The sequence below is a fragment of the Bos taurus genome, chromosome 3 (assembly GCF_002263795.3).
Source record: "Bos taurus isolate L1 Dominette 01449 registration number 42190680 breed Hereford chromosome 3, ARS-UCD2.0, whole genome shotgun sequence".
NCBI lineage: Eukaryota > Metazoa > Chordata > Mammalia > Artiodactyla > Bovidae > Bos > Bos taurus.
The window spans coordinates 35618856-35641640 of NC_037330.1; the positions used below are offsets into that span (position 1 = coordinate 35618856).

The 22785-nt window shown below is 37.7% G+C and overlaps 1 protein-coding gene across 3 annotated transcripts in view; it reads left to right on the forward strand.

Moving 5' to 3' along the window:
• VAV3 (vav guanine nucleotide exchange factor 3) overlaps positions 1-22785 on the forward strand; it is a 432801-nt gene that overhangs the window by 307346 nt on the left and 102670 nt on the right. The gene's annotated exons all lie outside the window — the stretch shown is intronic.

Sequence of the window (22785 nt, forward strand, 5' to 3'; positions counted from 1 at the left end):
TTTACTTTTTATACATATATTTTGCTCAGATCCTGTTATATTGTACAAAGTTTGTCATAGTATATACTATATATATGTAATAAGGGAATAATATTTTGAAGATATATAGGTATTTACTATTGAGATAATTTAGGCTTTTTTGTTGGATTACAGACTAGGATTGCCTCTCCTAAACTTTCTTTAGAGGTAGAAGGAAAAAATATTTCATGGCTATTGAGTTCAGAGTCTCTCCCACCTTCCATTGATCTCTTTTCTCTTTGTAAATATATCCTCCTTAATTTTGCAGTTTTTCTCATCTTAATTTACACAGTGGCTTCTGGGGCTAAGCCTAATAAACCTATTATTTTAAAAGATCTTTAGTTTTAATAATTTATCATCAAAGTAAGAAAAATTAACTTCTGCTTAATTTGAAAAATGTCATAGATATATCCTCATTTCCAAAGCAATGTAGAAATTCTTTGTTTTAGAGAATTTAGGAAGTTTTATATGTTGCCATGAAAAATTAGGTGTTTAATAAATAGCCTGTCTTGGGGGGCCCAATTGTAAGCAAGTAGAATAATGACTTCAATTTCCTACCTGGCATGTTGCTTCTAATGATCTGTTCAGGAAACATGCCTGTGGATGTCCAGATACCAGAAGTTTTGCTCGTAACTTCTTAATAGTTCAAATGGCCCATAGGAATCATTTGATGCCTTTATTCAGGCAGAACTTTACTTCTTGGGACTAAGAATTCTTCCTTCACTTGATTTAGAGCACATAGTAAGGATTAAATAGATGAATAATGAAAGTATTCATGTGTTTCCCCAATTCACCTACTTTCGTATTGCTAATATTATAACTGTTAATTTCCAGAAGAAGAAGCTCACCATTTAAAAACTATATTGCCATGCTTTAGGGATCTCATATTTTGAAGTTTTGAATCTCCCATTTAAATTCAAACAGTATTCAAGAACAGAATCTGGCCAATGGTTTTGAAAAAACAAAATGGCAATACCTTCTTGGAATCTCAGACTGTTCAAAGATTTTTTTTTTCCTAGCAAAACAGGAAGAAATTGGAAAAAAGCATATGGACTCAGGTTGAACATATGATGTATTTTCAACTTGAATCCGCACTTTACTCATATTTGTAGTGTGCCTTAAAATTAATTTTGGTAAAGCATTTAGATTTGAGAGAGAAAAAAATCCCTGTCTGGGACTAAGTCAACATTTGTGGCATCTCATTAATCACTGCCTTATGTAACCAGTTTTCCCACCTAAAGAGAAACTACTGGGATAAGAAAAGTTTATAATATTAATGCCAAGTACAGATCTTGCTTCTCCAAAACAGAGTTCATTAATCATCATTGAAGCACAAGAACAAACATACTTCATGTCTCTTGCCAATTTTTTCAATAACATTTCTGAAAGGCAAAAAAATTCCTCTATTTTTCAGTCTTCATTTTTAAAAGGTTTTAATTTGGCTATTATTTAATTTGTGATAATGTTATGTAAATTTAACGTGCTTTGAGGATGCCCATGCATAGTATATAGCAGTGAAGTATATTGACTGAGTCTAGGGTTCTGAATCAGAGACGTCTGGATACAGATTCCTGGCTCTGTTACTTCCTGCCTATGTGGTCATAACATGCAAAGCACTTCAGTCACAGTGCTTGGCACAGGTAACTAGCCAATAACCACAGTGATAGAAATTCTATCACTGGTAAGAAGCAGTATGGCCTTGAAGTTTGAAAAGATGGATTTCAATCCAGGCTTTGGTGGAAATCTTTGGTGGGCAAGAGAATAACCTCAGTTTTTTCATCTGTAAAATGGGGGTAGAGATAGTTGTCTTATATACATCACAGGATTATCAATTGCCACAAATGAGATAATGCCTTAATATAGAAAATTGAACTTAATCATAGTATGTAAACTTGTTTAATAAAACAAAAAATAAGTGCCAAATAATGAAATCTTCATTATTTGGCCATATATTTCAGTCTATCAGTGTTAGGATCATATAGCTGATTAGTAGTTTTGATGGAATTTTGGGGTCAGCCATGTAGTTATTTCGGGCTTCACTGGTAGCTCAGACGGTAAAGCGTCTGCCTACAATGTGAGAGATCAGGTTCAATCCCTGGGTCGGGAAGATCTCCTGGAGAAGGAAGTGGCAACCCACTCCAGTATTCTTGCCTGGAAAATCCTGTGGACCAAGGAGCCTGGTAGGCTACAGTCCATGGGGTCGCAAAGAGTCGGACATGACTGAGCGACTTCACTTCACTTCTTCATGTAGTTATTTCATCCTCTATGCAATTTTAAAATCACCATTTACTGGAAATTTTACTGTTCTTTCTTTGTTAGTATGTCTTTACATATTTATTTTTTCCAGTCTCTTAATTTTAAAAATTATTTATAATTAAGAAAAATTGAGTACAGTATACTTAGCTAGTAGATGAAAATGATGACAATCTTTTTTTAAAAAATAAAGGAATAATACAAACCACATGTGAGAAGAGAAACACACTAATTCAAACAATCATAAATAGAAAAAAAAATCTTACATGGAAGAAAAAGTGGCTCCTGTCTACGTTCATTTACAGCCCCTTGGCTACCAAGTGTCAGGGGATAGAAATGGATGGATGCTGAAGTTTTCAGATACTTCAGAAAACGAGTTGTTTCCTTACTTGTCTCTGTCAGAAGACTTGCCCTTTCTTGTTCATTTCTATGGCCTCTGCTATTAGAAGCATTGTTAAAAGCTGAAAGACAAGGCATTCTAAAGTTACGGTTGAAGATGCAGCCGTGAGACTTTGGAAAGCCCCAGGAGAGAGGCAAGCGTCGTGTCCAGCAGCAATAGCAGAGCTATTTTAATTTGGCTGTTATTTAATTTGTGATAATATTATGTAAATGTAAAAGAGCAGATAGCTCTTTTTGTCCCCATAAAACAGTCAAGGATCAAGAAGTAATCATATGGACACGTAGCAAGGCTTAGTTCATTTTTGAAAATAAAGTAGTTTGGAAAGAAGAGGTTGAGCAGAGTAGAATAGCAGGAGTTTTTTGTAAGGTGAAGTAGAATTAAGTTATAGGCAAGAATTTTTCTGTCTTCAGTTTTAAAGAGCACCAGCTTCACTCTTCTTTTTTTCCCTGTGTTCTTCTTGACCTTCTTATCAGCTCTTGACTTTTCTCCCTGGGAGATCTTCTCTGCATAGTCAGCACTGACTCCTGCAGAAATCCTGAATGCCACACCCTTATTACAAAAGAGTTGAAGAGAATTCAAACAAACATTTTGCAATAAGGAGCTTGGGAACTAACTGTTACAGGATGCTTCCAGAATAAGGCACTGCCAGCTAAAAGCCGAAAATTCTGTTTCCTGTGTAGCATGCCCAATTGCAGGCTTTACTTAAAAATATAAAAGTTAATATTAAACCTTAGAAATTCCTACAGAACCACCTACCTTCCTTTGTGAGTAAATTTTTTCTAGAACAGTTACTTTTCTCTTGCCCAATCTGCACAAATGTAGATTCCAGGACCTTGCTTCCAGGGTTTCCTGCTCTTAATACAAAGAGGGAAAATTTGCTGACACATGTCATTGTACACCATAACTTTAATTCTTAACATATACGATACATACTTTCACCATGGGGTGGATGTTAGTGATATTTATTCATGTGCTAGAATTTTGTATATCTTGTCTTACAACAAAACCTGTAAGGTAGATTTTATGCCCATTTTACAGATGAGGAAGCTGCCCTGAGAGTTTAAGGCATGGTTTCAAGTTTATACAAATTAAAAATAAAGATTAAAGCTGAGTTTTCAGTCACTGTTTTATACAAATGTTACATATGTTCTTTCATAACCAGTAAAACTATTAAATATTTTTAAATATTAGGATTCTTGTTGTGGGAAGCAGGGGGTGGTATGGGGGAGACATTGAGTACACTTTTTTTTTTCAAGGAGACTTATGTTGTAGCCAGGATGGCCTCAGCCATGGATCATACCCAGCTCTCAGGGGAAGGAAGTAGGCTGAGAGCAGAATCGTGGTCAGAATGAAGGATATGCATTCTGAGTAGCTAATTTCAAGAGGAAGGAGGAGTATGACCTTGATATGAGGGCTTCCGGGTAAGGGGAGTTTTGCTGGTGCATGGATGAAGTTTGGGTCCTAGATGAAAGAGGACCACCAGCTGGGTGAGGATGAGCAAGGCAGGGAGGCACAGGGATGGCCCCTCAGGTCTCTGCCAACCTAAGGTCACCACATTTCCAGGCAGGGAAGAGAGCTCACTCCCTACAGCCTTCTAGAGCTTTCATTACTGTGTCTTTGCTTTGATTTTAATAGGATTAGATAATAAAATCAGAGCAAAATGTCAGGAAATGACCCCAAACAAATATAATAAATGCTGCTTCTGTTTATTCTCTATACATACTGCCTTTTCCCTTAATATCTTCATTAGTTTTTGTGTAGAAAATAGGATTTGGGTATTTTAAATAATTTATAGAAGTTGATTATGTTTTCCCGTCTTGTGCTTTATTGTTCGTCATGTCTGTGTGTGTGTTTAATCCTAAACTCTCATCGGTCAAGGGTCTCACTCTTCAATTATGGTAATATTACTTGTAATAATTCTGTTTACACTATTTTGTGCAGATATTGCATCGCATTTCCCAGGCAAATACGGAGACCTTGTTGGATGATATTTCCCACGTGGTTGCTCCATCACAGACATGCTCTTAAGTGCAGTGTGTGGGAGGCCAGACAGTATAAGTGGTTAAGAAATTAGGCTTGGTTGTTGGCGTTACCCTGGGCTCAGGGCTTAGCTCCGCCACTTAGCGGTGCACCTTTGGGACGCCGCTCAACCTCCTTTGCCTCATTCTGTCTTCTGTCAAGCAGGGGTGGTACTGGTATCCACCTTCCTGAATTACTATATGTGGATTCACTGTGAGGAGGGATGCGTAGAGCATTAGCCCCGTGTCAGGTTCTTTGTGTGCAGTGGATAAATCATCACCATTGTCTTCACCACTGTCTTCAGGATGCAGATCTGGGCAGGTGGGGAAGGCGAGCTGAGGCCTGCAGAGGCAGGGCCCAGGCTTCAGACTCCTGAGGCCGGTGTCGATGCTGTGGTCTTGTTTGTTCTGCTTTTAAGAACCCAGTCCCATGAGAGCAGAGGCGCAGTACATGCTGCCTGCTCCCACGTGTCTGGTTTACAATGTTTTGGGGGAAATTAATGGTACACAGAACAGAGCTAGTCTACCTGGGTTTTGATGCAGAATCCACTATGTATCAGCTCTGTGACCTTGCTCAAGTCACTTAACCCCTCTGTGCCTTCACTTTCTCTTCTTTAAAACGAGGATCATAATAAGACTCACTTCTTTGGATTATCCGGAGACGTAAATGAGTTAATATGTATTAAGCTCTTAGGGCCTAACACATGGTAAGTACTATGTATTATTTTTAAAAGTAAGAGATTCTTCAGTTACCAGGAGATAATGGTAGAAGTGTATCATATGTAGAGTTAATTATAATATTTAAAAGGCTGTAGATTAATATTTAAACAGAGCTGACAGTACCAGGCAGGTAGTGCAGCATTTTCAGGATAAGAAGCTGGGGACAGTCAACTGTCTTAGAGGACGCTGAGTGCTCTTCTGTGTCTCCAGAAAGACATTCATGTTAAGGTAGCTGGTGGAAACTCTAGTCCATAAATTTAGGAGTGTAAGAGATGACACCATTAAATTTTTTTTTTTAAATAGGCTTAATTCCAACCTTAAGCCCTTATTTGTCTTCTTGATGTTTGAAGACTGTCTATTCCTGATCTAGCGGGTGTCTGAGGCTTAGGGCCAACCTTTGTAGGCGTGCATGCAGCTTTCTTTCTCCCTGGAGAAGCCACAGGGCAGTTAGCATTTCCTGGGTGCTCTGGAATCCACACACATCCGTCCCTATTTCCATCTGGGGAACTTCCTCGTTCCTCTCTTGGTGTTCTCAAAAGCTGACCCTTCCTTCTCCTCCCCTCTGGAACACACCTGGCATCATCTCTTCAGTAACAGGTTTTACACAGAGCTGGGAGAATCAGTGATTTCTGAAAGCCTTTGCTTTCTACCCTGCAGTGCTCACTAAGGCAAGAAAACGAGGATTGCACCCTCCTTCTGGATCAGGTCAGGACACTGGGATCTCAGAGGTGAACTGAAAGACACGGGCCCTTCGCTCAGCAGGGATGGCCAGGTGCAGGCAGGGGATAGGAGATGGGCTTGGCTCCCACCATGATCCTGTGGTGTGACTGGAGAAGCACCGATTTGTAGAAAGTCTGTTTGTGGATTATGGTTCTCAGGGTATGTGCCTTCTCTCCCCTGCTAGACAGATAGTTCTTTCCCGCGAGTACCTGGTCTTTATCTTTCCAGCTCCCAGGGAATTTTAGTGCAGGACCCCTTGCACAGATGTGTTTAGCTATGATGCCCCAAGGAGGTTGGTGCTGTGGGAATGGTCCCCCTAGAGGTGGGGGGAGTTATTTTATCACTGACTTTGCTTAGAATTACTGGCTCGTGGTGATAAGAAAAATCAAGCAGACTTTTAGTCAGTTTATTTTTATTACAGTTTTAAAATTCTCCTTAGACAATGCTCCTCCCCACCCTGCCCCTTATTAGGTGACCTGGTGTGAAATATTCTCAACCTCCCAACTTTCCTTCAACCTTCCTCAGATACACCCCCACAGGTATTTTGTAAATCATTAATCAGTTTATTTGGAGAAGGCAATGGCAATCCACTCCAGTGTTCTTGCCTGGAGAGTCCCAGGGACGGAGGAGCCTGGTGGGCTGCTGTCTATGGGGTTGCACAGAGTGAGACACGACTGAAGTGACTTAGCAGCAGCAGCAGCAATCAGTTTATTAACTACTATAATAGTCTCTTAGCTGCTTCTCTTGCTTTTAATCCTAACTTCCTTTATTGCCTCCTCCATACTATCAGAAAAATGATTAACCTAGAGGAGAGCATGGCCCCCTGCTTCAGCTGTTCAGCGCATCCTCAGAACCAGCCTACAAGATACTATGTACAAGCCTCCCAAGGCCTGCTTTCTACTGAGCTCATTCCTTCTCCTCTTCTCTTTGGCAGTAGCAAGAGATCTATGTGGTCATTTTCTACATGCACAGAATTCTTTCTTGCCTCTGTACCTTGGCTCCTGCTCTTGCTTCTGGCCAAAATAACCTTACCCCTCTTCTCTGTCTGGTTCAGTCTCATTCATCTTTATTTCATTTATCTACCTAAACTCAATCCAAGAAGCTCCTCTAGCAGTATCTTACAGCTGATGTGCTCTGTGGGTTCCTCCCCCATGACGATCCTGACATAGTACTTTTAAAGTTTCTGGAAATTATCTGGGTACATGTCTACTTTCTAAAATTTTCATAAGTGCCCTAATTCATACCTATTACTAGATAACTTCATCTTTTTCATACTTACACCCATAGTATCTGGAACATAGTTGATGTTCAGTAAAACTATGTTGAACTGAATTGTATGCTCAACTTTATGAAAGTGTACACTGATTTCTGGTGTGCAAATTCTCTAACCTCTTTGGCAAAGTGGTGTATGTTCTTTCTTTAACATTGATGTGCACTTTGGAAATTACAAACATGGTTTGTAATTGAGGCCAGCAGTCCTATTTTTATTAAATGTTTAGTTTTCAGATTAGTGTATGTAAATATTAAAAAGTATTATATTGAATATTAGTGAGTCTACACTGGCTGTAATATTTTTTCCAGACCAGAAGAACAGAGAATAAAAGATTCTAAACCCATAGCAATATATTGATGGAACATAGGCTTGTATATAAAGTGATATTTTGATAAGTTTTACAAGAGTCTTCAAGTGAAATCATTTGTTTCTAATCAACCACTCAGAGCCAAATTGAAACAATAGGAGTTTCATTTAGGGTCCATAATAGCTAGATAGAATATCACTGTAACATTATTTGCTGGAATTATAGTAGGGAATTTGCTGGTACAGAAAAGCAAGACAATCCAATTTTTCAGCAGAGATAAAATCCTAGTAAACTCTTCATTCTGCAAATTGGCATTTTTTTGAAACTCTGACCACTTTATTGGCAATTATCTTGAATCAAGTTGCATGTAGTTTTGCCTCTCACATTCTTCTAAGTTTAATAAGTCTGGTGAAAGAGGAATTTATACAATTGTGTTTTTTTCCCACTATGTGTATGCTCATTCCAAATGTGCCTAAAGTTCAAAACCTAGAGAAAAGTTTAAGCTTAACCTGTAGAGGTTACAGAAAAAAAAAATTCCAAAGATATTTTCAAACCCTCTCTAATGGAATATTATATATATTTATTTTGTTAGGAATTTTATCTCCCAGAAATATTTGATTTAGGACAATGCATTTCCCAACCTTGCTTTTCATTACAAAAGCCTCTTTGTAACTCCAATTCACACAAGACTAGTCAACAATATAAAAGTTCATATATTAAAATGCTATTTGAATATACATAAATGGAAAGTATATTTTAAAGTCATTGAGTGAACTTTGCATTAGGTAATTACTGCCTCCCCAGAGGCTTCCCCTGACTCCTGACTGACTGGGCTGCAGTAACACACGTCCTGATTATAAATGCATTCCCTGGTTTATACACCAGTTACCACAGATCTCATTAAAACATGAATTCCTAGGCATATTTAAAATATGATCAGGTTCATAAAGAACAGTGATTGCAAACCCAGGGAAACTTTAGGAAGACAAACCACCGTCAGCAGATAGGAGCAGATGTGTAGGACATTGCTGCAAATATTGGGCATCTCATTCCATGCTGGGGAATTCCTGCTTTGTGGCTGACATCCATCTCATTCTCCAAGTGCTTTTTAACTGCCAGAATTTTAAACAGGGGTTGGATAGAGTTAGAAACACTTAGCTTCATGTCTTTGCCCATTACTTTCATGACTAATATGTCTTTTCTACCCACTGGACTCACAGAGAATATGCTTCTGTTAGCATTTTTCTCTAAAGCACAGTAGATTGTGGAGTTCTCATTTGATTAGTAAATGTTCTTGCTAAAACCTAGTCACATAACCTGTCAGTCTGGTTGGATTGGGGATATAAGAAACTTGAGGACCAGCGGCCTTGAATAAAATCCATTCAACTCTCAGTGCTTTGAATGAAGTAAGAGACAGAACTAGTGGGTCTCCATTCATAGCATTGATCATTTGAAGAACAGCAGGCTTTAGACTCTAGAGATGCTCTGTGTAGGTCTAAGATAACTGATGCCCCACTGACCTTGTCTTCCCTACATCAGGCAGATGCTTTTTTCCCCTACAGAAATTCTTTAAGGAAAAATCCAAACCAAGTAGAGTGAAAATTGAGAAGGTATGCTCCTGTACCTGATTTCTGAGCTTCTCTAATATTTCGGCCTTAGCTGTAACCTTTTTTTTAAAAAACACTGTGTCATATTCTTAAATATAATTTTAATTGGAGAAAGGGTACAGATGCATTTGTATTGATAATGCTGTGGGCATATAACTTCGTTGATAGTCTCATTTTACAAAGGGGATTCAATTTTGGGGAAAAAAAGCAGTTTTTTTTTTTTTTTTTAATGGCACAATCACTTTAAACACAGTGCTCTGGTTTTAAAATTTCAGATCTGTCCCAAGTGGCGCTAGTGGTAAAGAATCTGCCTGCCAGTGCAAGAGACATAAGAGATGTGGGTTCAATTCCTGGGTCAGGAAGATTCCCAGGAGAAGGAAATGGCTCGCCACTCTAGTATTTTTGCTATCTATGTCTAGCTCCCCGACAGAGGAGCCTGGTCGGGGGCTACAGTATCTGAGGTCACAAAGAGTTGGACACGACTGAGCGTCTGAGCACACACCATGTAAGCAGTTAGTCACACTGTGAGTTATAATTTCACTTGCTCTCAGAGCTGTTTAATTTTTTGCTTACAAACACATAATGACTGGAAAAATCTAAACAATTATGTGTCATTTAGGAGAAAGAAGTATTTCTCCCAATCAGTCTCGGGTCCAGTTTTATTTTTCTTGGTGGATCCAGTTGGAGAAACAGGGTGTTGCTGAGTCCCAGAGTATATTAGATATAGACTAGAACTCCAGGTTTATGATCTTTGTTCTGTATTCTCAGAGTCTCAAAGTCCTGACTCAGTTGAAATAGAGAATTTGGCAGCACACATCATACATACTAAATGGTCCTATGTTGCTATTTCTACAAGCAGAATTAGTCAAGAAGTACCTTTTGAAACTTTTATTAAAAGTATTCTTAATTTTTTTCTCTAATGGTGAACATTTACACAGCCTTTCATTTATTCAACAGACAGTTGTTGAGAGACTATTGAGCACCAATCCCCACACTAAGGACAGACAACTTAATAATTCATGGTCCCAGATCTTGTGAAGTTTATATTCCACTGCATGCTCAGTCGTGTCTGACTCTTTGCGACCCCATGGACTGTAGCCTGCCAGTCTCCTCTGTCCACGGGATTCACCAGGCAAGAATACTGGAGTGGGTTGCCATTTCCTTCTCCAGGGGATCTTCCCAACCCAAGAATCAAACCTGTGTCCCCTGCCTCTCCTGCATTGGCAGGTGGATCCTTACCACTGAGCCACCTGGTTATTACATATATTCCACTGGTGATGAAACAAAATAATAATAGGAAGTTTACAGTCAATGCAATCATTTTTGTAACAGTAATTTAAAACGTTGTGGAATCACAGTGAAACAGAGGGGAGCATCTAATTGCCAGCAGTGGGGGTTGGGGGAGGGCTAGGAAGGCATCCTGGAGCTGGTACCCACAGGGATCAGAGTGATCACAGAAGTATTAGCATTGACCTCATTGTGAACAGTGCCTGATCCACTTGTCTGAGGAAAGTTGTGTGTATTTTGGATGTGTCAGTGGGAACACAAGTGTGGCACGGCGTTGGTACACTTCTTATAAGAGCCTAGTGATGAAGGGAGCTCCAAGCCCCCCGTTCCTCAGAGTCTTGCAGGTCCTGGCATGGGAAAGTGTCTTCCCAGGGCATCTCAGGAGAGCTTTTTCTAAGTACAAATGTGCCCTCTGCCTGCCAAACCTGTGCTGAGAGGGTGCTAACCATGAGTCACATTGTGGATACAGTATTGACTAGTGATGGCCCTGGAGGCTGGCAATTGGATCAGCGGAGTAGGAGGGAGCTGGGCTGGGCCTGGGTTTATGGTCACCACAAGGATTTTGGGTCTTTATTTCTCAGGCAACTTGTGTGTCATGGAAGGATTTCATTAACAACAAGAGAACTTAAAAAAAAATTTATACAAGAAACAGATGTTAACTATAGAAAATTTATATAAGCAGTAAGTTCTCAAATTTGTCTAATCCAAATATAAATATTATTGACATTGTGGTATGTGTCTTTGTTGACTTTTTTACTGTTCTTCTCTATACTGTTTTTCTTTTTTTTTTCTGTCAAAGAAATGAGTTCTACTATGACACTGCTGTTTGCAACCTGCTGTGTTTTCAACACATATTTGAACATGATTCAATACCATTAGGCAGTTATCTGTAATATTATTTTAAAATTTAAGCTTGCTATTCAATTATATGGATGTACCCTAAATTTAATTTAACCAATTCCCTATTGCTATTCATTTAGATTGTTTCCAGTTTTTTCATATCATTAAGTGTACTGGAATGAATGTTTGAAAGATAATGCTAATTATGTTTTAGAAATGAACTTTAAATTGTTATTTAAAATTCTATAAATTTTTATAATTTTAATAAGAGCACTTTTAAAAGTCCCATTTCTTATATAAAACATTTCATCTGCATCACATTACATAAACTTCAGTCCTGCTGACAAGCTCTCATAATAATGGGGACTTTTTTCCTATCAAAAGTTCCTGCTCTAAACCCTGATGAGATAATGCCCTCTTCTCTTTTCCAACAGCCTTTGCAATTTTTCTAGCAGAAAACTCAAAATGTCTCATAACTGTATAATTATCTTTTTCCCTGTTAGATTCCAAGTTTTATAGGGGAAGGACATTCCCCTCTTATTTATTACTCCCATTCTAAACATGAAGTAAGCATTTGGAATTTTTTTTAAATGAATAAATACAAGGATAAATGGATACCTTAGGAAAAGATGAACAAACGGAAACCGAAAGCCAAAGTACCGACAAATAAATTACCTCCTGAGGTCTGCTTCACTTTACAGTCACAGTGAGTGATGTGTTTCATAAAGGGGTAAGTGGATGTAAAGTGAGTCGCCGTGTGTTAGAGAGGGAAGCTGTAAAGTCAGGTCACTGTGGTGACCTGATGTATATTTCTGTCTTTCTGTGAAGAGAAAGATGGATGTCTACAAAAACTGGCACATGCATTATTTCCTTTTCTAGTTACCTTGTTTTAAAGCTAAGGGAGATTAACCTCAACATGCCTTTGTATTCACTGGAGATAATTAACATGAAAATAACAATTATACAACAGCCCAGCAAAAAGAAATCTTTAAGTTTAGCAACTTGAAACTGAGGTTCACCATCAATGCTGTTATTCAAAGAATAATAGCTGCATGAAAGAGGCCTTCAAGGAAAGGAATTACCCCTTTCTAAGCATTGCAGAGTTTTCAACATGCTATAGCCTGAAATTAAAGAGAGAAAAAACACAGGGAGATAAAACATGGAGTGGGGAAAGAAGTGAGTAAATTAAAGATGAATCAGATAATCTGTGGGAATACTTTTCAGATGCCAAGGAATTTTAATTCAGTTGGAGAGCTTTCTCTCATATGTGGTGGCATTTTAGAAGCTTTCCTTTGTATAGAGGTAAAGAAGAGAGGATAAATGTTTGCCCTTTTAAATTTGTTTTTCTGGATATTTGTCAATTAAGCTTGTGAAGATGGGCCATAGGAAAGGTCTGGTTCAGACCTTCCCCCCCGCTCCCCCACCTCATTGGAGGCTTCATTTCCTAGTCAAAATATTTTATAGAAAACTAGTTGTATGTTTAAACCTTCAACAGAAAACAAAGAACAGATAATCATGTATCCTTAAGACCTACATAGTAGGTGATACATAGTAGTTACTTAGTAAGTATTTTCTAAAAAAAAAAGATAAATTAACATAAAGATTAATTTGGAATACATTTCTATAGGTTCCAAGAATGTTATATAGAAATAGAAAATTTTTTTTATATTTAGTACTTATATGTAGTTATAGTTACATAAAAAATAAACGCTTCCTCATTAAAGATTAATCACATTGTCAGTTCTCCTGAATACTTAAAGAAGAAACTTCTGAATCCCTGGTGGGTTTCCTTATGAATGTTGTAAAATATTGGAATGTGTAAGATGCTTAGAAATGTTAGTGGTTCTTCTTTTTGACAGGATCATCTGTTAGCCCGTTATTTATTATACAAGTGAATTCCTTTGATGAATTTATCTAATTCTCATTCACATTTTCTATGTATGTATAGCTTTTAAGTAACAAATTAAACTTTTTATTCTCTATCTGTATGTTTATAATGCTATGTTCTATATTTACATGCTAATAACTTTATTGAAGCCATTTGTTTGAACAGGGGTGTTTTTCTACTAAAAAAGACATGTTGAAGTATTGTGCCAAATAGGAGAACTGAGAGAAAATGACATTTAATGAAATCCTTGTGTCCTCATGTAAATTCTATTCCAGAATAAAAATTAGGACCCAAACTATAGATTTTCCAGTTATGGTTCTCCTGAATAGCTGTACTAATTGCAATCAATCAGTAGTTTCTCATGTGTGACTGTACTAATAAAGTCATTGAGTGTTTAAGTTGCTGGACATACATTTTCAATGGTCCCTGTGAAACACCTGCAGATATCACTGAATACCAAGTGTGAAAATGCCGTTTTAATTTTCAGCTGTTTCCACATTTACAGTTAATAGACCTTCCATCGTTAGATGTATTCTGTGAATCCCAGAAAACACTGTCTTTGTTCCAATCTTTGCATTGAATTGTTTTTTGTGCAGCCTCTTGTAGCTGTGTGGAACTGCAGGTGACCTCTGGAGCAGTGTCATGGTGAGATCAAAAGTAATGTATTCAGGTTTTAGGAACCACTGTGGTGTCAAAGAGGATATATGCCCAGAGGCCAGTCTGAGGACAAAATGTCAAGAAGGATTTAAGCCTGTGTATGACAATTCTTTCTTAGCCACCCTCTCTGTAATACTCATTACTACCTGAGATAGCCAGAAAGGGACAATAAGAGAATACAGCCTTTGAAATTTGAAATTCTGCTTAAAAAAAAAATTCTTAAAAAAAAAAAAAAATTCTTCTTTTTTGGCCCTGGCTTTATAGATGAGAAATTCACTTATATATGTCACCTTTCTGCTGTATTCACCTGACCTTTGTTAAATTGTTTTGTTGCATTAATTATTCAAGAAATAGAATTGATTCTTTTCTGAAAAATGTGTGACAGGTTATGATGAGGCTGGAGGTTAGGCTTCTATCTGGAAGTAACATTTCCTCAGCTTCTGTTCTCTGGGCACCCTTGTTGAGAGCGTTACTGAAGGACTGTCACAGGCAGGCAAAGGGCGCACAGAGAAGAGGCGCTGCGGCTGGAGCAGGGAGTGAGAACTTCTGTGTAACAGGAGCCTCCATTCGGGAACGGAGGTACTGCCATTGTACCTGTACTGTCCTGCTGTACTAAGCCATCAGGAATGCTTTAGTACTTTATACTGTCATTCATAGTATCGTATCAACAAGTGCAGATATGTTCAGATGGTAAAGATTTGTTAAAATTCAGAGTAGCAACAGTGCTATTGCAGTGCGTTGCAAGTTCTGTTTGCTAGTTTATAGTCACTGAAAATACAGGGGTTTTTCTGTGTTACTTATAGCATTCATGATAAATACAGGATAAACTACTTTTAAGGTCATTTGAAACTCTTCACAGTGATATTTTATTAGACCAAAGTACTTTAAATAAAATTTTAAAATGCACTTGGGAAATGTTTCAAACATACCAAAAATTATATGATAGCTGCAGATATACTTACTATTAAGAGTAAATAGCTATTAACTATTTACTCTTTAAATATCTATTAAATAGATATTTGCTATTTGTTAGATCCTGTTTAGAAAGTTCCTATTTCCTTAAACTTCAACAATGCTTAATGTTAATGATTTGTAAGATTTTCCCAATGTGGAGACTATAGATTGCTACTTCACTGTTTTAAATTTTGCATCCCCACCCCTGAAATAAATACCGGAACCTGACAATAACCATCTTACCACATGTGTAAGATAATTCAGTTTTTCACGTCTGTGAGTTCCCTATTCATAGTCTTTTCATATTTTTTTGTGCTTATATTCTTTCTTCTCATTTTTAGGAGTTCTTTATTTGGGCTGCTAATCCTTTGGTTACATCAACTGTATGCATCTGTTTCTTTAGTGATATCTATTTTAGTTTTTAAATTTAGTGAAAACAAATTTAGTGATCTTTCATTATGTGCTTTTTCTGTCTTGCATAAGAAACCCTTCTCCATCTAATATCATAAGAATGGTTTAATATATTGTCTTCTAAAAGTTTTATTACAGCCTTGCTTTTCATACTTCATCTTTGTTTCTTCTGGGTACATATATTTCTAGGCTCTTTACTTGGTTCCATTTGTCTATTTTTCTGTCCTAGCACTAATACTATAAAATTTTAATTACTGTACTTTTTAGTAATTACATTGAAATTAAAAGTATTCTGCATGAAGATTGCTTGATATTAATATTAAAGATATTTTCTTATTTTTGCAACATTTTGAGGCATAGGAATATTGGATATAAGTTATGTGGGTAAACTAGGTGAATGAAAAAACTTATTACAGAAAAATGATTACATAGAACAAGTTAAGAGTCAAACATTTAAAGACGATGTGGCAAGCAATGTGCTCAGTTCAGTTCAGTCAGTCAGTGTATCCAGCTGTTTGCGACACCATGAACTGCAGCACGCCAGGCTTCCCTGTCCATCACCAACTCCCGGAGCCTACTCAATCTCATGTCCATTGAGTCAGTGATGCCATCCAACCATCTCATCCTCTGTTGTCCCCTTCTCTTCCTGCCTTCAATATTTCCCAGCATCAGGGTCTTTTCAAATGAGTCAGTTCTTTGCATCAAGTGGCCAAAGTATTGGAGTTTCAGCTTCAGCATCAGTTCCCCAATGAATATTCAGGATTGATTTCCTTTAGGATGGACTGGTTGGATCTCCTTGCAGTCCAAGGGACTCTCAAGAGTCTTCTCCAACACCACAGTTCAAAAGCATCACTTCTTCAGCACTTGGCTTTCTTTATAGTCCAACTCTCACAAGCATACATGACTACTGGAAAAAACCATAACTTTGACTAAACAGACCTTTGTCAGCAAAGTGATGTCTCTGCTTTTTAATATGCTGTCTAGGTTGGTCTTAACTTTTCTTCCAAGTAGCAAGCATCTTTTAATTTCATGGCTACAGTCACCATCTGCAGTGATTTTGGAGCCCCTAAAAATCGAGTCTGTCACTATTTCCATTGTTTCCCCGTCTATTTTCCCTGAAGTGATGGGACCAGATGCCATGGTCTTAGTTTTTTGAATGTTGAGTTTTAAGCCAACTTTTTCACTCTCCTCTTTCACTTTTCATCAAGAGGCTCTTTAGTTCCTCTTTGCTTTCTGCCATAAGGCTGGTGTCATCTGCATATTTGAGTTTATTGATATTTCTCCCGGCAATTTTGATTCTGGCTTGTGTTTCATCCAGCCTGGCATTTTGCATGATGTACTCTGCATATAAGTTAAATAAACAGGGTGACAATATACAGCCTCGATGTACTCCTTTCCTCATTTGAAACCAGTCTGTTGTTCCATGTCCAGTTCTAACTGTTGCTTCTTGACCTGCATAAAGATTTCTCAGGAGGCAGGTCAGGTGGTCTGGTATTCCCATCTCTTTCAGAATTTTCCACAGTTTGTTGTGATCCATACATACAGTCAAAGGTTTTGGCATAGTCAATAAAGCAGCTGTTTTTCTGGAACTCTCTTGCTTTTTAATGATCCAACAGATGTTGGATTTGATCTCTGGTTCCTCTGCCTTTTCTAAATCCAGCTTGAACATCTGGAAGTTCATGATTCATGTACTGCTGAAGCCGGGCTTGGAGAATTTTGAGTATTACTTTATTAGTGTGTGAGATGACTGCAATTGTGTGGTACTTTGAGCATTCTTTGGCATTGCCTTTTTTGGGGATTGGAATGAAAACTGACCTTTTCCAGTCCTGAGTTTTCCAAATTTGCTGAGTTTTCCCAATTTTCTGGCATATTGAGTGCAGTACTTTCACAGTATCATCTTTGAGGATTTGAAATAGCTCAACTAGAATTCCATCACCTCCACTAGCTTTGTTCATAGTGATGCTTCCTAAGGCCCACTTGACTTCAAATTCCAGGATGTCTGGCTCTAGGTAAGTGGTCACACTATTGTGATTATCTGGGTCATGAAGATCTTTTTTGTACAGTTCTTCTGTGTATTCTTGCCACCTCTTCTTAATATCTTCTGCTTCTGTTAGGTCCATACCATTTCTGTTCTTTATTGTAACCATCTTTCCATGAAAAGTTCCCTTGGTATCTCTAATTTTCTTGAAGAGATCTCTAGTCTTTCCCATTCTATTGTTTTCCTCTATTTCTTTGCATTGATCACTGAGCAAGGCTTTCTTACCTCTCCTTGCTATTCTTTGAAACTCTGCATTCAGATGCTTATATCTTTCCTTTTCTCTTAGCCTTTTGCATCTGTTCTCTTCTCAGCTATTTGTAAGGCCTCTTCAAGCAACCATTTTCCCTTTTTGTATTTCTTTTTCTTGGGGATGGACTTGATCACTGCCTCCTGTACAAACTCCATCCATAGTTCTTCAGGCACTCTGTCACATCTAATCCCTTTTATCTATTTGTCATTTGAATCCCATGAATCTATTTGGCAACTATTTCACAAAGAAATAATTATTTCACAAAGATCATTAGTGGTATCAGTATGGGCTTCCCAGGCGGCACAGTGGTAGAGAATCTGCCTGCTAATGCAGGAGACCTGGGTTTGATCCCTGGATTAGGAAAATCCCCTGGAGGAGGAAATGGCAAACTACTCCAGTATTCTTGCCTGAAAAATTCCATGGACAGAGGACCCTGACAGGCTACAGTCCATGGGGTCACAAAGAGTTGGATATGACTGAGCATCTCAGTAGCAGCAGCAAGTGTCAGTATACCCATTTCCCAGACCTGGAAATGGACTGTTTATGGCATTCAACCTTAAACTTGTTTAATACAAAGTCTGTGTTTGTGAGCATTACATGTACTGTGCTCTCCTATGGGCTTCTCTCCATGATTTTATCTCTCACACAGAGAGCATATTGCCTTCAACCTGGGTGACTCACAGTATATTGATAGATGACTCATTCAAACCTGAGCCTCCTCACTTCATCTGACATTACTGTTTTCATCTTGAGGACCTCTGTCCCTGCTCCATGTCAGCCCCACCTGGGGACTTGTCATCACCCTGAGTTGTTCCATTTCTAAAACATTAAATTCAAATATTCTTTCTCCTCAACCCTTGGCCCCTCTGTTACTTGTCTGATCATCAGTCCTTTCTGTGTTACCTGCTTTGCCAGATCAGCTTAGTTTCTATGGTCCAACGTTTGAACCCTTCTTGTGCCATTTTCTGAATGAGCCTATCTTTGCTCCTGTAGCTGAAATGAAAAGTCCTGCTGAAGAAAGTCATTTGAGCCTCTTTAAATGGGATGCGGTTTATACACTCACCTCCTGTGTCTGGCTGATGCCGACTTACACTTTAATTTCAGCTTAGTCTACTCTCCTCTAAAGTCTTCTGAACTCTCTGGCTGAGGTGCTTCTGCTGAGCACTTCAATGTCAATACGTCTGTCACAATCACAGCAGGTCACTGTGTAGGAGGGTACGTGTTTCTCCTTATCCCTACAATATGTCAGACTCCTCAAGGAAAGGACCCTCATCCCTTACTCATTATTAAATCTCTAATGCCTCTCACATTCACAACTAAATGAGACCACCTGTGAGTCAGGCAATCTACCAAAATTGTCCATGAATACATTTTAAATATCTGTAGATTCCAAAGTACTGTATAAATGGAATAGTACTTGTAACTTTTCAAAGCATTTTTAAACTTACTTTCTCACTTTTGTGTGAAATCATTTTATTTAGTCTTGGTGAAATTTGACAAAAAGATATGTTCTATAAGAATCTTTCTATTTAGAAGATAGAGAAAGGGCAAACAATTTGGAAGATGGCAGAAAGCTTAATATATGTGGTATTCTGGAGAAGTAGCTTGTGGGTTTATTTGTTTGATGAAATAGTCCCTAGAGACATCTTAGAATTTGGGAAGGAAGGCACTGTTTCAGTTGCTTAGGTGGACATGCTGGATTTTTTTTTTTAGCTTTGTGTTTACCATGCCTTCTTGGATGTTTAATTAAGAGAGACAGAGATATAAGTGTTCTAAGTCACATGACTCCTTGTGACCCCATGGACTGTCGCCCACCAGGCTCCTCTGTCCATGGAATTTTCCAGGCAAGAATTCTGCAGTGGGTTGCCTTTTCCTATTCCAGGGAATCTTCCCCACCCACAGATCGAACCCACATCTCTGTATCTCCTGCGTTGGCAGGCAGGTTCTTTACTACTGCACCACCTGGGCAGCCCTTGGATGTTTAATTCAATTTGATTACTAAAATGCAGAAATTAGTGCCACAATTTCTATTTCTTAGTTCAATCAAAGTGATTTTAAGAACAAATATAATAAATTATTAAATCCTTGAAGAAAAGAGGAAGAAGAAATATTAATTTGGTTTTACCATATATGTCTGTTTTAAAGTTAACACAAAAGAATTTCTCCTGAAAATTAAATTACTTATTACCAAGTTTTTACCTCATGCCAAGCACTGTGCTTGAAGTTAATAAAGCAAGGATGAATGATTTAAGCAGTCTCTGCTCTGAAGACAAATTATTTTATGGTTTTGTAATAGATTAAAAATTTTATTTTCTATATAGAGGGAAAAATTTTTTGCAGGAAACAATAGGGACTATGCTGTCTCAAATTATACTCTGTAGCTTCAAATGGCAAAATAGGATATCCTTATTCTTGAAACCTGAACATAATCCTGTAACTAGGTATTTCAAGAGTTATGACTCCAGGGTAGATGGGAACAAGGGCCTGAACAAATGTTTATTGAATTTATTGAACAATGTTACTGATTAATGTTGCTCCACAGAGGCAATGCCCAAGTACAAATTTACATGAAGTATTTTTTCTACCCAAAATTCTGCCTGCTTCGAGTCATATTTGAGCTTAAGCAGGGCTTTTTGCTGCAACTTCGTTAATATTAGATAGTCAATACATGTGCCTTGAAAGAATCATTTTGGCACATTTTGGTTAAGCCATAGGAAACTGCCTTTTTGTACTTAAATAACAGTCAAGGGGAGCCAGTTCCTATGATTCAACCCAGTGCGTATCACATTTCTACCTTGGGATGAACACTGGGATATTGGCAAGGAAAGAGAAGTTTTGTTCATTATTCTGCAGGAGTTTGTCTTAATTGAGAAGCAAGAAAAATCGAAGTGAAATGATCAAGACTGTGTCCAAGAACTCAGGAGAGGGTCATCTTTAGGAGTATATTTTTCATGATACATAAAGTTAATGAGAGATCAGTGGTTTTGTTTTAGGGTTATGAGCCATATTAGTATACGTTGTATTCAGATGTTTTTGGAAACTGTAACTGCATGTGAACTTTGTGTTCAATGTCTCTGATCTTTTGAGAAGTGAGGCAAAACAGAACACTCTATCTAAATGTGTCTTTCCTTTGCACAGTCCTGTTTTTAGCTATAATTTCCTACCAGATCATTTACAGCTTTGGAGCATAATATTATTTTAACATTTATATTTTTCTCTGTAGTCCATGGTTTATATTTTAATAATTATTACTTTATATTTTTATTATACCCTTAGGATATAGGTTTCATTTAATTTTAACCATTTTTCAGATGATTAGAAGCAATGGTGTCTAACCCTACATAGCCTATTATGCTTAATTTGAACAACTTGAAACCATAACATAATTTTGGTATTTATGGTTGATGAAAGAAGCTCTTTATGTAGGAGATAAAAGATAGGAAGCTAAAAATTTAAGGAGAGAATATGACTAAGGAAAGTAAGAACAGAAGAAAATAAAGACTGGTAAGAGAAGTAATGGCTTTTGAACTGATAGGAGAGGGAGAAAAAACCTAAGATTTTGAAGGGCCAAAAAAAACCCCCAGTATTTCTAAAATTAGCATTCTACATGTATTTGAAATACTTTAAATAGAAAAATTATAGAGGACCAAAGTTTATAGGTTAATATCTTAATTTCTTTTATTACTCTCTGTCAATTTATAGGAAGGAGACAGAATATATACTCTCAGTGTGGTAACTTCAGGGCTACAGAAAATTTTAAAGGAAATCCCTGAACTTCTTATAACAGTTTGAAGGGTCTTCTATTGCACATAATTGTCATTCTCATTGGAACATTTTGAATCTGATTCTTGCGCAGCTTTCTTGGGAAAAGACAGTGATTTATTAATTATAAGTATTTAAATCTGAAATAATCATATATGACCTTTCCATAATCTTCCCTTTTATTTTTTTAGTCACCTTCCCTGGGTGACAAATTGCTGTTGGAAAAAACACTTTTTTTTTTTCTTGTAGCTAGCTATAAGCAACTGGACTTGAGTTGTTTTATATGTCAATGAAAATGTTTCACTAAATTATCCTATGACCCTTCTTTGATAGAATAATATCCCTTGCTAGTTTGCAGTGTTTCCACTGCTAGAACATTATCATTTCAAAATAATATGCAACTTGGTGTGATTTCTGTTATCTTTCCCTTTCCTTGTTATGGTGGTTTAGTCATTAAGTTGTGTCTAACTCTTGAGAGACCACGGACTGTAGCCTGCCAGGCTCCTCTGTCCATGGGATTCTCTAGGCAAGAGTACTGGAGTGGGTTGCCATTTCCTTTTCCAGGGGATCTTCCTGACCCAGGAATCAAACCCAGGTCTCCTGCATTGCAGGCAGATTCTTTACTGACTGAGCTACAAGGGAAGCTCTCTCTTCTTGTTATAGTGTCAAGAAGGAATGTTCCTGAGAAGGGGACAATGGTTTCATTTTATTTACAATCTTATGTAGATATTGGAGAAGGAAATGGCAACCCACTCCACTATGGTGGTTGTTGATCTGTAGCTCCAGTCAAAAGTGAAGTAAAAGTCGCTCTGTCGTGTCTGATTCTTTGCAACCCCATGGACTTTATAGTCCATGCAATTCTCTAGGCTAGAATACTGGAGTGGATAGCTGTTCCCAACCCAGGGATTGAACCCAGGTCTTCCACATTGCAGGTGGATTTTTTTTTCTTCCAGCTGAGCCACAAGGGAAGCCCAAACAAAAGCAATTCTACAACATTAAAGTGAAGGTACAAATCCAGCCTGCTCCTATGAAACAGTGCTGCTTCGAGTAATAATTATCTCTGCGTTTGATTTCAAGCAGATACATTTACACTCATTTCACATCTGAATTCATACATTTGTAACTATATGGTTCTATCTGAACTGAATTTTATTTCAGGAAAAATTTTAAAAGGAAAAAAAATCAAGGTAAACAACAGGGGAGAGAGTAAGCCTCAGAGTTCCCAGATATTGTCACTGCTGTGGGTTTTCAGAATTTGAAAATGGACTAGAATAGGTTATAAAGACTAGGCAGATTAGAAGTTCTTACAAGTTATTAATTTCAGCATAGTGCCATTTTAGAAGAAGGAGATAGCTCTTCTAATTGTCCTTTTTCCTATTTTA